This window comes from Callorhinus ursinus, unplaced genomic scaffold, assembly GCF_003265705.2.
Source record: "Callorhinus ursinus isolate GAN/ISIS: 27379988/994484 unplaced genomic scaffold, GSC_fseal_2.0 scaffold20, whole genome shotgun sequence".
Classification (NCBI taxonomy): domain Eukaryota; kingdom Metazoa; phylum Chordata; class Mammalia; order Carnivora; family Otariidae; genus Callorhinus; species Callorhinus ursinus.
The window spans coordinates 28,270,781-28,284,785 of NW_027397082.1; the positions used below are offsets into that span (position 1 = coordinate 28,270,781).

At 39.0% G+C, this 14,005-nt stretch overlaps 1 pseudogene; it reads left to right on the plus strand.

Moving 5' to 3' along the window:
• The first annotated feature begins 4,036 nt into the window (after positions 1–4,036).
• On the plus strand, positions 4,037–4,519 carry LOC112830579 (NADH dehydrogenase [ubiquinone] 1 alpha subcomplex subunit 5 pseudogene; annotated as a pseudogene).
• Positions 4,520–14,005: the final 9,486 nt, after the last annotated feature.

Below are 14,005 nucleotides of genomic sequence, written 5' to 3' on the forward strand. Positions count from 1 at the left end.
ATATAGAAGACCAAATGATGGAAAATAAAGAAGCTGAGAAAAAGAGAGATAAACAACTACTGGATCATGAGGGCAGAATTCAAGAGATAAGCGATACAATAAGATGAAACAACATTAGAATAACTGGGATCCCAGAAGAAGAAGAAAGAGAGAGAGGGGCAGAAGGCATATTGGAGAAAATTATAGCAGAGAACTTCCCTCATGTGGGGAAGGAAACAGGCATCAAAATCCAGGAGGCACAGAGAACCCCTCTCAAAATCCATAAAAATAGGTCAACACCCCGACATCTAATAGTAAAACTTACGAGTCTCAGAGACAAAGAGAAAATCCTGAAAGCAGCTCGGAGAAGAGATATGTAACCTACAATGGTAGAAACATTAGATTGGCAACAGACCTATCCACAGAGACCTGGCAGGCCAGAAAGGACTGGCATGATATCTTCAGAGCACTAAACGAGAAAAATATGCAGCCAGGAATACTATATCCAGCTAAGCTGTCATTAAAAATAGAAGGAAAGATAAAAATCTTCCAGGACAAACAAAAATTAAAGGAATTTGCAAACACGAAACCAGCCTTACAGGAAATATTGAAAGGGGTTCTCTAAGCAAAGAGAGAGCCTAAAAGCAACATAGATCAGAAAGGAACACAGACAATATACAGTAACAGTCACCTTACAGGCAATACAGTGGCACTAAATTCCTATCTTTCAATAGTTACTCTGAATGTAAATAGGCTAAATGTCCCAATCAAAAGACACAGGGTATCAGAATGGATTAAAAAACAAGACCCATCAATATGCTGTCTGCAGGAGACTCATTTTAGACCCAAAGACACACCCACATTGAAAGTGAGGGGGTGGAAAACCATTTACCATGCTAATGGACACCAAAAGAAAGCTGGGGTGGCAATCCTGATATCAGACAAATTAGATTTTAAACCAAAGACTGTAATAAGAGATGAGGAAGGACACTATATCCTACTTAAAGGGTCTCTCGAACAAGAAGATCTAAAAATTGTAAATATCTATGCCCCTAACATGGGACCAGCCAATTATATAAGGCAATTAATAATAAAAGCAAAGAAACACATTGACAACAATACAATAATAGTGGGGACTTTAACACCCCCCTGACTGAAATGGACAGATCATCTAAGCAAACGATCAACAAGAAAATAAAGACTTTAAATGACACACTGGACCAAATGGACTTCACAGACATATTCAGAACATTCCATCCCAAAGCAACGGAATACACATTCTTCTCTAGTGCCCATGGAACATTCTCCAGAATAGATCATATCCTAGGTCACAAATCAGGTCTCAACCAGTACCAAAAGAATGGGATTATTCCCTGCATATTTTCAGACCACAGTGCTTTGAAACTAGAACTCAATCACAAGAGGAAAGTCGGAAAGAACTCAAATACATGGAGGCTAAAGAGCATCCTACTAAAGAATGAATGGGTCAACCAGGAAATTAAAGAAGAATTAAAAAAATTCATGGAAACCAATGAAAATGAAAACAAATGTTCAAAATCTTTGGGATACAGCAAAGGCAGTCCTGAGAGGAAAGTATATAGCAATATAAGCCTTTCTCAAGAAACAAGAAAGGTCTCAAATACACAACCTAACCCTACACCTAAAGGAGCTAGAGAAAAAACAGCAAATAAAGCCTAAACCCAGCAAGAGAAGAAAAAGAATAAAGATCAGAGCAGAAATCAATGAACTAGAAACCAAAAGAACAGTAGAACAGATCAACAAAACTAGGAGCTGGTTCTTTGAAAGAATTAACAAGATGGATAAACCCCTGGCCAGACTTATCAAAAAGAAAAGAGAAATGACCCAAATCAACAAGATCATGAATGAAAGAGGAGAGATCACAACCAACACCAAAGAAATACAATTATAAGAACATATTATTAGCAACTCTATGCCAGCAAATCAGATAACCTGGAAGAAATGGATGCATTTCTAGAGATGTATCAACTACCAAAACTGAACCAGGAAGAAATAGAAAACCTAAACAGACCTATAACCACTAAGGAAATTGAAGCAGTCATCAAAAATCTCCCAACAAACAAAAGCCCAGGGCCAGATGGCTTCCCAGGGGAATTCTACCAAACATTTCAAGAAGAATTAATACCTATTCTCCTGAAACTGTTCCAAAAAATAGAAATGGAAGGACAACTTCCAGACTCGTTTTATGAGGCCACCAGTACCTTGATCCCAAACCAGACAAAGACCCCATCAAAAAGGAGAATTACAGACCAATATCCTTGATGAACATGGATGCAAAAATTCTCACCAAAATACTAGCCAATAGGATCCAACAGTACATTAAAAGGATTATTCACCATGACCAAGTGGGATTTATCCCTGGGCTGCAAGGTTGGTTCAACATCCGCAAATCAATCGTGCTACAATATATTAACAAAAGAAAGAACAAGAATCATATGATCCTCTCAATAGATGCAGAAAAAGCATTTGACAAAGGACAGCATCCTTTCTTGATCAAAACTCTTCAGAGTATAGGGATAGAGGGTACATACCTCAATATCACAAAAGCCATCTATGAAAAACCTGCAGCGAATATCATTCTCAATGGGGAAAAGCTGAGAGCTTTCCCCCTAGGTCAGGAACGCGGCAGGGATGTCCACTATCACCACTGCTATTCAACATAGTGTTAGAAGTCCTAGCCACAGCAATCAGACAACAAGAAGAAATCAAAGGCATCCAAATTGGCAAAGAAGAAGTCAAACTCTCACTCTTTGCAGATGATATGATACTGTATGTGGAAAACCCAAAAGACTCCATCCCAAAACTGCTAGAACTCATACAGGAATTCAGTCAAGTAGCAGGATATAAAATCAATGCACAGAAATCAGTGGCATTCCTATACACCAACAACAAGACAGAAGGAGAGAAATTAAGGAGTCGATCCCATTTACAATTGCACCCAAAACCATAAGATACCTAGGAATAAATCTAACCAAAGAGGCAAGGGATCTTTACTCAGAAAACTATAAAATACTCATGAAAGAAGTTGAGGAAGACACAAAGAAATGGAAAAACGTTCCATGCTCATGGATTAGAAGAACAAACATTGTGAAGATGTCAATGCTACCTAGAGCAATCTACACGTTCAATGCAATCCCCATCAAAATACCATCCGCTTTTTTCAAGGAAATGGAACAAATAATCCTAAAATTTGTATGGAACCAGAAGAGACCCCGAATAGCCAGAGGAATGTTGAAAAGGAAAAGCAAAGCTGGCGGCATTCCAATTCCGGACTTCCCGCTCTATTACAAAGCTGTCATCATCAAGACAGTATGGTACTGGCACAAAAACAGACACATAGATCAATGGAACAGAATCGAGAGCCCAGAAATGGACCCTCAACTCTATGGTCAACTCATCTTTGACAAAGCAGGAGAGAATGTCCAATGGAAAAAAGACAGTCTCTTCAACAAATGGTGTTGGGAAAATTGGACAGCCACATGCAGAAGAACGAAACTGGACCATTTCCTTACACCACACACAAAAATAGACTCCAAATGGTTGAAAGACCTAAACGTGAGACAGGAGTCCATCAAAATCCTAAAGGAGAACACAGGCAGCGACCTCTTCGACCTCAGCCGCAGTAACTTCTTCCTAGAAACATGACCAAAGGCAAGGGAAGCATGGGCAAAAATGAACTATTGGGATTTCATCAAGATAAAAAGCTTTTGCACAGCAAAAGAAACAGTCCACAAAACCAAAAGACAACCGACAGAATGGGAGAAAATATTTGCAAATGACATATCAGATAAAAGGCTACTATCCAAAATCTATAAAGAACTTGTCACACTCAACACCCAAAGAACAAATAATCCAATCAAGAAATGGGCAGAAGACATGAACAGACATTTTTCCAAAGAAGACATCCAAATGGCCAACAGACACATGAAAAAGTGCTCAACATCGCTCGGCATCGGGGAAATCCAAATCAAAACCTCAATGAGAGAGGACTGCGCATCCCTGTCCTGTCGGCGCCATCATGGCGGGTTTGCTGAAGAAGACCACCAGCCTTGTGGGATTGGCTGTATGTGAAAGTCCACACGAGAGGCTAAGAATATTGTACACAAAGATTCTTGATGTTCTTGAGCAAATTCCTAAAAACGCAGGATATAGAAAGTATACAGAACAGATTACAAATGAGAAGCTGAGTATGGTTAAAGCGAAACAACTGAATGCCTCTTATATGCCATGTATGGTTGTAGGCATGGAAGCCAGTGCCTATATGGTAATGAACAAAACGGATAAAAATCCCTGCCTTCTTGGAGATTATACATTAATGGTGGGAGGCAAAGAAGAACCAGATGTTAAGAAATTAGAAGACCAACTTCAGGGTGGCCAACTAGAAGAGGTGATTCTTCAGGCTGAAAATGAACTAAGTCTGGCCAGAAAAATGTTACAGTGGAAACCATGGGAGGCTTTAGTGAAAGAGCCTCCCGCCAACCAGTGGAAGTGGCCAATATAATCATCATTGAATGACTAGTGTGTTCATGGGAAATGGATGTAATTAAATGTTCTGTTATATTAAAAATGTTTCTATATTATTGACATAATCAAGAAAACTAATACAGAGCATATTTAGGACACTTCTTAAAATTGATACTATGGTAATAGGGACTTGTGAATCCATTTTTGATATGTAAAGCATTCATTTAAGCTATCTTAAACTATCTTAAAAAAAAAAACCAAAAACCTCAATGAGATACCACCTCACATCAGTCAGAATGGCTAAAATTAACAAGTCAGGAAATGACAGATGTTGGTGGGGATGCGGAGAAAGGGGAACCCTCCTACACTGTTGGTGGGAATGCAAGCTGGTGCAGCCACTCTGGAAAACAGTATGGAGGTTCCTCAAACAGTTGAAAATAGAGCTACCGTACGATCCAGCAATTGCACTACTGGGTATTTACCACAAAGATACAAATGTAGGGATCCGAAGGGGTACATGCACCCCGATGTTTATAGCAGCAATGTCCACAATAGCCAAACTGTGGAAAGAGCCAAGATGTCCATCGACAGATGAATGGATAAAGAAGATGTGGTATATACACTCAATGGAATACTATGCAGCCATCAAAAGGAATGAGATCTTGCCATTTGCAATGACATGGATGGAACTGGAGGGTGTTATGCTGAGTGAAATAAGTCAATCAGAGAAAGACATGTATCATACGACCTCACTGATATGAGGAATTCTTAATCTCAGGAAACAAACTGAGGTTTGGTGGAGTGGTGGGGGGTGGGAGGGATGGGGTGGCTGGGTGATAGACATTGGGGAGGGTATGTGCTATGGCGAGTGCTGTGAATTGTGCAAGACTGTTGAATCACAGATCTGTACTTCTGAAACAAATAATGCAATATATGTTAAGAAGAAAAAAGAAGAAGGAGATAGCAGGAGGGGAAGAATGAAGGGGAGTAAGTCGGAGGGGGAGACGAACCATGAGAGATGATGGACTCTGAAAACCAAATTGAGGGTTCTAGAAGGGAGGGGGGTGGGGGATGTGTTAGCCTGGTGATGGGTATTAAAGAGGGCACGTTCTGCGTGGAGCACTGGGTGTTATGCACAAACAATGAACCATGGAACACTACATCCAAAACTAATGATGTGATGTATGGTGATTAACATAACAATAAAAAATTAAAAAATAAAAAAATAAAACAAAAAACATTTTCTTGAGCATCAAACATGTATCCAGTGGCCCTTTTTATTTTAAAAATAAAAAGATGAAAACTATGTAATGCCTGTCCTCAAGGAAGTCACTGTCTAGAGCCAAAAGATGATCAAACAACAAATAGATCCAGTAGGTAGGAAACAGAAGAGCAATTTCTCCATGCTACACTGCAGTGATCTTTTATTGCACATTAGTCCAGAGTAGGGTGATGGGGCACCGTTCATTCTAGACTGAAATACTAGCTCACAGTGTGAGACAATATGCCCAGAGACATTACTCATAGGTCCGGCCTGTGAAAAAAATAACTTCGATTATATTTATATTTAGTCCTATCTCAGTTTTTCCCTCTCTCCACTCCTAGCTCCCATATAAAACTATCCCTCTGTTCCCGCTTGGCCTTAACTAGAAATAGTAATAATAACTAACATTTATTACCCTCTGGCAGGCACTGCACTGTATTCCTGACATATGGTTGTGCATTGCATCCTAAAGGCAACTACTAGAGAGTGCTATTATCCTATGTCATACACAAGGAAAGAGAAAGAGAAAGGCTAAATAATGGGCACAAAGGATTTGGACCCAGGTAGTCTCCTCAGAGCCCAGTGACTCCATCTCCTCATTTCCAAGAATCTGAAGCACTAAATCATTTCTCTGGCTGAGCTGCTAGTTTATGGTGTCCTATTCTTCCCCTCACCCATACTCCCCAAGGTCAATTTTCATTCTAAAGAAGCACTTGAATCCATTGTGTTGCAATGTCGCGCCTTGTGGAATGATACAAAAATTAGTAGCTGGGGTAAGGGGAAAAGATCCTGACACTGTGCCTCGGAAAACACCAAATAGTCATCTGACTTGCACTTTTTTCCAGTTTTATTGAGATACAGTTGACATACATCATGGTGTAAGTTTAAGATAAAATAAATTTGAAAAAAAATTTCCTTATGACAAGAACTCAGGATCTACACTCTTTAACACATTGCATATGCAGCTATATCTTCCCACAGTGTTGACTACACTCACCAGTTGTATATCACATCCCTAGTACTTATTTATAACTGGAAGTTTGTACCTTTTGACCACCTTCCTGCAAATCCCTTGCCCCCAAACCCCATGACTGGTACCTTTTTTTTCATTCTAGTATAGTTAACATAGAGCATTATATTAGTTTCAAGTGTACAATATAGGGACTCAACAATTCTATACATTACTCAGTGCCCATCATGATAAGTGTACTTTTTTAAAAAGATTCATTTATTTATTTGAGAGAGAGAGAGAGAGAACATGCAAGTGGGCAGAGGGGCAGAGGAAAAGGGAGAGAGACAAGCTCCAGCAGACTCCCCACTGAGCATGGAGCCCAACACGGGGTGGAGCCCACGACCCTGAGATCATGACCTGAACCAAAATCAAGAGTCAGACACTTAACCAACTGAGCCACCCATGCACCCTTCATTGTGATAAGTGTACTCTTAATCCCCTTCACCTATTTCACCCATCCTCCCACCATCTCCCCTCTGGTAACCATCAGTTCTCTACAGTTAAGAGTCTTGTTTCTTGGGGTTTTTTTCTTTGTTCATTTGTTTTGTTTCTTAAATTCCACATATGGGAGACTTACCTGGGAAGATGGCAGAGTAGGAGGACCCTAAGCTCACTTCATCCCGTGGATATAACTAGCTAACACACACATTGATGTAATAACCCAGAAAATGACCCAAATACTGGCAGAAAAAACTCCACAGCTAAAGGTAGAGAAGAGGCCACATCAAAGAGGGAAGGAAGGGCAGAGATGCAGTGGAGAGCTAAAGGGACTGAGGGACTGTCTGTGGGATGGAGGGACTCACAGGTGAGGAGAGGAGAGGAGAAAGAAACGGACTATCATACTGGGAACTGACATAGGGAAGACAAATCCCCATAACGTTTGGCTTTGAAAACCAGAGGGACTGAATTTCATGAGTTCTTACAACCAGTGGGACTTAAAACCTGGAATTTTAAAAATCAGCAGGCTCTGCTCTGGGAGAGCCAGGAGGGCAAGAGGAGACTGAGTCCCTGCCTTTAAAGAGACAGCACAACAAACAGCCTATGGAGATACGTCATAGAAGCAGCAATTTGAAAAACACCTTGGGCATAAAGGAGAGAGAGTTGCCTACTCATCTCAGAGCATCTCCTGGAGGGACAGAAATCCTTGGGGGGCTTCTCCAGGAACAAAGGAGCTGGCAAGTGCCATTTCCCTCCCCCACCCCCACCCCCAGCCTAGACAAAAGGCCATCTGCAGGAACCATTGTGGTACTCACACTCACTAACTTGCTGATGTCGCCTGTCCTGCCCCTCCTCCACACTTCGGTGGATCTACCCCCTCTAATATACCCTTGACCAGAGCTCATCCAGGGCGGTGCCACAGGCCTGGCAGTGTGCAAGCAGCCCCAGCAGCAGCCAGTACCACTCCAAAGTAACTCCTGCCCTGGGGAGAGGAAAAGATAACCACATACATCAGTCAGGCTGCAGCCTTAGCAGTGGGCTAGGGGCAGACAACTGGTCTGACCACAGGCCCCACCCACGAATGAAAGTTTCTGAGGGGACAACACAAAGAAAGTGCCCTGTTTGGTGCTACTGCATCTCTGACAGATGCCTAATCTTATTCAACTCACCAAGGTGGACCCAGATTGACCCACTAACACCACAGAGACCAAACCCTGCCCATAACAGGCAACGAGAGCCACTGCAGATGACTGAACTGAAGGAAAAAGTGGCTATGCCACAACAACAAAACATACAAAACACATAGGAGACATCCCTGAAACACCAGTTTGGGTGAACAAGGGACACTGCCCTGCAGGGCACTACAGGACCTCTTCTTCATAAGGCCACAACTTTCAAGAGCAGAAGACATAGCCAGCTTTCCTGACAGACAAAAACAAACACAGAGAGGTAGACAAAATGAAAAAAATAGGAATATGTCCCAAATGAAAGAACAGGACAAAATCACAACAAGAGACATAAGTAAAACCAAGATAAGTATATGCCTGATAGAGAATTTAAAGTAATAATCATGAAGATACTCACTGGACTTGAGAAAATAGTGGAGGACATCAGTGACACCCTATCAGAGATGAAGAACACAATAAATGACATTTTGAAAGCACTAGATAGAATATATAGCAGACCAAAGAAAGCAGAAGAACAAATCAGTGACTTGGAGGACAGTAATCTTACTGTCCTTTCTCAAGTCCAGTGAGTATCTTTATCAAATTCAGCAGGTGAGAAAAAAAAATTATGCAAAATGAAGATAGACTTAGGAAATTCAGTGACACTATCAAGCATAATAACATTTGCATTATTGGGATCCCAGAATGAAAAGAGAGAAAAAAGGAGCAGAAAATATATTTGAAGATAAAATAGATGAAAACTTCCCAAATTTGGGGATGGAAACAGGAATCCAGATGCAGGCAGTACAAAGAGCCCGTGATAAAATCAAACCAAGGAGGTCCACACCAAGACACATAGTAATTAAAATGGCAAAAAAAATAGTGGTAAAGAAAGAATTTTAAAAGCAGCAAGAGGAAAAACAAAACAAACAAACAAACAAACAAACAAAAACAGTTACATATATAAGAAACTCCATAAGACTATCAGCAGATTTTTCAGCAGAAACTCTGCAGGCCAGAAGGGAGTAGTGTGATATATTCAAAATGCTGAAAGGAAAAATCTGCAGCCAAGAATATTCTATCCAGGAAGGTATCATTCAGAATAGAAGGGGAGATAAAGAGTTTCCCAGACAAACAGAAGTTAAAAGAATTCATGACCACTAAATATCAGCTCTATAAGAAATGTTAAAGAGGACTCTGAGGGAAAAGGAAAAACCGTAAGTAAAAGTAAGAAAAGGAGGAAGTGCAAAAGCAATAAATATAAGTATATCTGTGAAATTAATCAAAGGACTCACAGAATAAAATGATGTAAGTATGACACCATACACCTAAAACATGGGGTGGGGGAAGAGTGACGATTGGATTCAAACTTAAGTCACCATCAACTTAAAATAGACTGCTCATATATGGAATTTACTAAACAAAACAAATTAACAAAGGAAAAAAAACAGACAAACAAAGAAAGACTCTTAACTATAGAGAAACAAATGGTTACTGGAGGGGAGGTGGGTGGGAAGATGAGTGCAATAGGTGAAGGGAATTAAGAGTACACTTATCTTGATGAACACTAAGTAATATATAGAATTGTCAAATCACTATATTGTACACCTGAAACTAAAATAACACTGTATGTTAACTATACTGGAATTAAAATTTAAAAATAATTTTAAAATTCCACATGAGTGAAATCAATTGTAATTGTCTTTCTCTGACTGACTTATTTCACTTAGCATAATACTCTCTAGATCCATCCATGGTGTTGCAATTGGCAAGATTTCATTCTTTTCTATGGCTTAAAAATATTCCAGTGTGTGTGTGTGTGTGTGTGTGTGTGTGTGTGTGTGTATACACACACCACATCTTCTTTATCCATTCATCTATCAGTGGACACTTGGGCTGCTTCTATAATTTGGCTATTATAAATAATGCTGCAATAAACATAGGGGTCCATATACCTTTTTGAATTAGTGTTTTCATATTCTTTAGGTAAATACCCAAGTAGTAGAATTACTGAATCATATAGTAGTTCTGTTTTTAATTTTTTGATCAACCTCCACACTGTCTTCTGCAGTGACTATACCAGTTTGCATTCCCACCAACAGTTCGAGTGGGTTCCTTTTTCTCCACATCCTTGCCAATACTTGTTTCTTGTGTGTTGATTTTAACCATTCTGACAGGTGTGAGGCATTGTGGTTTTGTTTTGCATTTCCCTGATGATGAGTGATGCCGAGCATCTTTTCTTGTGTCTGTTGGCTGTCTGTATGTCTTCTTTGTAGAAATGTCTGTTCATGTCTTCTGCCCAATTAAATTGGATTATTTGTTTTGGGGTGTTGAGTTGTATAAGTTCTTTATGTATTTTGGATACTAATCCTTTATCAGATATGTCATTTGCAAATATTTTCTCCCATTCAGTAGATTGCCTTTTAGTTTTGTTTGTTCCCTTTGCTGTGCAGATTTTATTTTGATGTAGTACCAATAGTTTATTTTTGCTTTTATTTTCCTTGCCTCAAGAAGCATAGCTGAGAAAACGTTGCTACAGCCAGTGTCAGAGAAATTGCTGCCTGACCTCTCTTCTAGGACTTTTATGGTTTAAGGGCTCACAGTCAGGTCTTTAATCCGTTTTGAGTTTGTTTTTGTGTATGGTGAAAGAAAGTGGTCCAGTTTCATTTTTTGCATGTAGCTGTCCAGTTTTCCCAACACCGTTTGTTGAAGAGACTATCTTTTCACTTTGTATATTCTTTCCTTCTTTGTCAAAGATTAATTAACCATATAATTGTGAGTTTATTTCTGGGCCATCTATTCTGTTCTGTTGATCTATGTGTCCATTTTTGTGCGAATTACATACTGTTTTAATTACTACAGCTTTGTAGTATGACTTGAAACGTGGGATTGTGATACTTTCAGTTTTCTCTTTTCCAAGATTGCTTTGGCTTTTTGGCGTCTTTTGTGATTCCAAACAAATATTAGAATTGCTTGTTTAAGTTCTGTTGGTATTTTGATAAGGATTGCATTAAATCTGTAGATTGCTTTAGGTATTACTGACATTTTAATAATTTGTTCTTCCAATGCATGAGCATGGAATATCTTTCCATTTGTGGGGTCATGACTGATATTTTTAAGAAGCTGAGCAAATTTAGCTTTAGATCAATGTGCAAATGACTCACATCACAATCAACAGGAGACGCCAAAGTCTGTTCCTGACGCACTCCAAACTCTCTTGAGAGCTGTGTGGTAGGCTCCAGACACTCCAGCATAAGCCCAATAATCTCAGCAATTACTGTGCACACGAGTAGCCTTGACTCATCCTGGTTCCTGCAAGATGAAGGGGGCTGAGGTAACAGCCACATTTTTAAGGCACTTTCAACTCTTTGAAGCAAGATTTTTGTTTTTTATTGGTGGTGTTTTGTAGTTTGGGGGGTGGTTGTTTTTATCTTCATTGCATTTCTTCCCAGGCTAGAAGCATAGTTATTAAAAAACCCATCCCAAAGATGAATAATCTCAGGACCAGCAAAGCCTTACCCCATATTATATGATTATCAAATGGCAGAGCCTGACTCTTGATGGGAACATCTCTACCCTGGAACGTGCTCTCCTCCTTGTAAGCTGTTTCTTATCCTTCAAAGCTCAACTCAAAGGAAATATATTCTAAGAGCACCCCACCCCAGGAAGAATTAGTCACTCTCTTCTGTGTCTTCCCAAATCTAGAGAAATAGTGGCTCTGGTGTAGTGGTTCTGGTTGGAGGGACCTTTTATACACCCCAAGTGCTTAGTATAGTGTGTGTGTGTGTGTGTGTGTGTGTGTGTGTGTGTGTGTGTGTGTTGGCCTCATTAATTATTATTGAAATGGCTAATTTCATTTTGCTTTTTTTTATTCAGGTACACTTTATATACAAAGAAATGCACTGATCTTAAGTATATAGAGCAATAAAATCTAATTTTAGAAGACTACATTTTATCAAGATATAGAATTTCTCTAACAACCTGGAAAGTTCCCTCCTGTTCCTCTCCAGTCAATTTCATTCCCTACCCCCAGCCAAGAGACAACTAATATTCTGCAATTTTATCTCCATAGATTTGCTTCACTTGCTATGAGCTTCATATGCATCAAATCAAACAGTATTTACTCTTTAGTGGCCAGCGTTTCTTCTCGGCATGTTTTCAAAATTCATCCACTGGTGTGCTGGAACTGGCTAATATTGGTCCACAAGATCTGACTGCCAAATTTTAAGAACTGGTTGATTGTTAAAAACAACTATTATTAAAAATTAAATTATATAAACTTATAATTAAGTAGATTATATTTAAAAACAGATAATACTCAAAATGCATTACTCCCTAATCTTTTACTACATTTCACTACTATCTATTTTCTTGAGGTTATTGACACCCACTCTATCTGTATCATGTGTGCTGCTGTGCATTTCTTCCCAGTTCTGGGTTCAGTGTCATCACATTGGTAGCTTGAAATTGGCCATGGTGGGAGTAATTACACAATGAAAATCAGCAAACACTACAAATAAGAACTTTTTTCACTTGGAGAACCAGTTATTAAGTAAGCACTTACCAACACACCACTAGAAGCATCTATGTTGCTGCAGGCATCAATAGCTCTAGCTCATTCCTTTTTATTGCTAAATAGTACTCTATTGTATATTTATGTTGTAGTCAATTTTTGCTGTTGATGGATATTTATATTGTTTCTACTTTTGTGTGAATAAAGCAGCTATGAACACCCTTGTCTAAGAATTTTTATTAGCTGTGTTCCCATTTATTTTGCAGTTCCCATTTTATTTTATTTTGTGTTTGCATTATTTTGGAGATTTGAAGAGTAGGTGCTGTTTGACTTCATAAGTAACTGCCACACTGTTGCTGAGAGGTTGTGCCATATTGCAATTCCATCAGCAATACGCTAGAGTCCCAGTTGTTCTGCCTTTTTAGTTATATCAGTATCATCAGTTTCTGTTTCTGCCATTCTGCTAGGTGTGAAGTGATATCACACTGGAGTTTCAACTTCCCCTGATGACTAATAATGTTGAGAAATGTTTCATGTGTTTATTGGCCATTTTATATCTTTTATTATGAGGCTTCTGATCAAGACTTTTGCTTCTTTTTAATTGAGTTTTGTGTCTTATTAATATTGAGTAAAAGTTCTTTATACAAACTCCATAGAAGCCTTTTGTTGGATATATGTTTGGGGAATATTTTCTCACCATCTGTGGCATGCCTACCCTATTATTCATGATGTTTTTTAATAAACAGAAGCTTTTAATTTTGCTGAGTACAATTTACCAATTTTCTCCTTTATGGATTCTGCTTTCTGTGACTTATCCATGGAATCAGTGCTTACCAGAAATTCATGAAAATTTTTCTTCTATGCTTACTTGTAAGAATTTTATGGATTTATCTTTTAGATGGTGTGTGATCCATCTTGAATTAATTTTTGTGTGTGATGTGAGTGAGGTAGGGGGCAAGATTCATTTCTTCCCTATAGATATTTTTTCTAGCACTACTTTTCCCAGCTAATTCCTTCAGTATCTTTGTTAGAAATTAGTTGATTATATTAATGTAGGTCTACTTCTGGTCTCTATCCATTTCTTCATCTATTTGCCCATCCTTACAGCAATATTATTACACTGTCATTAT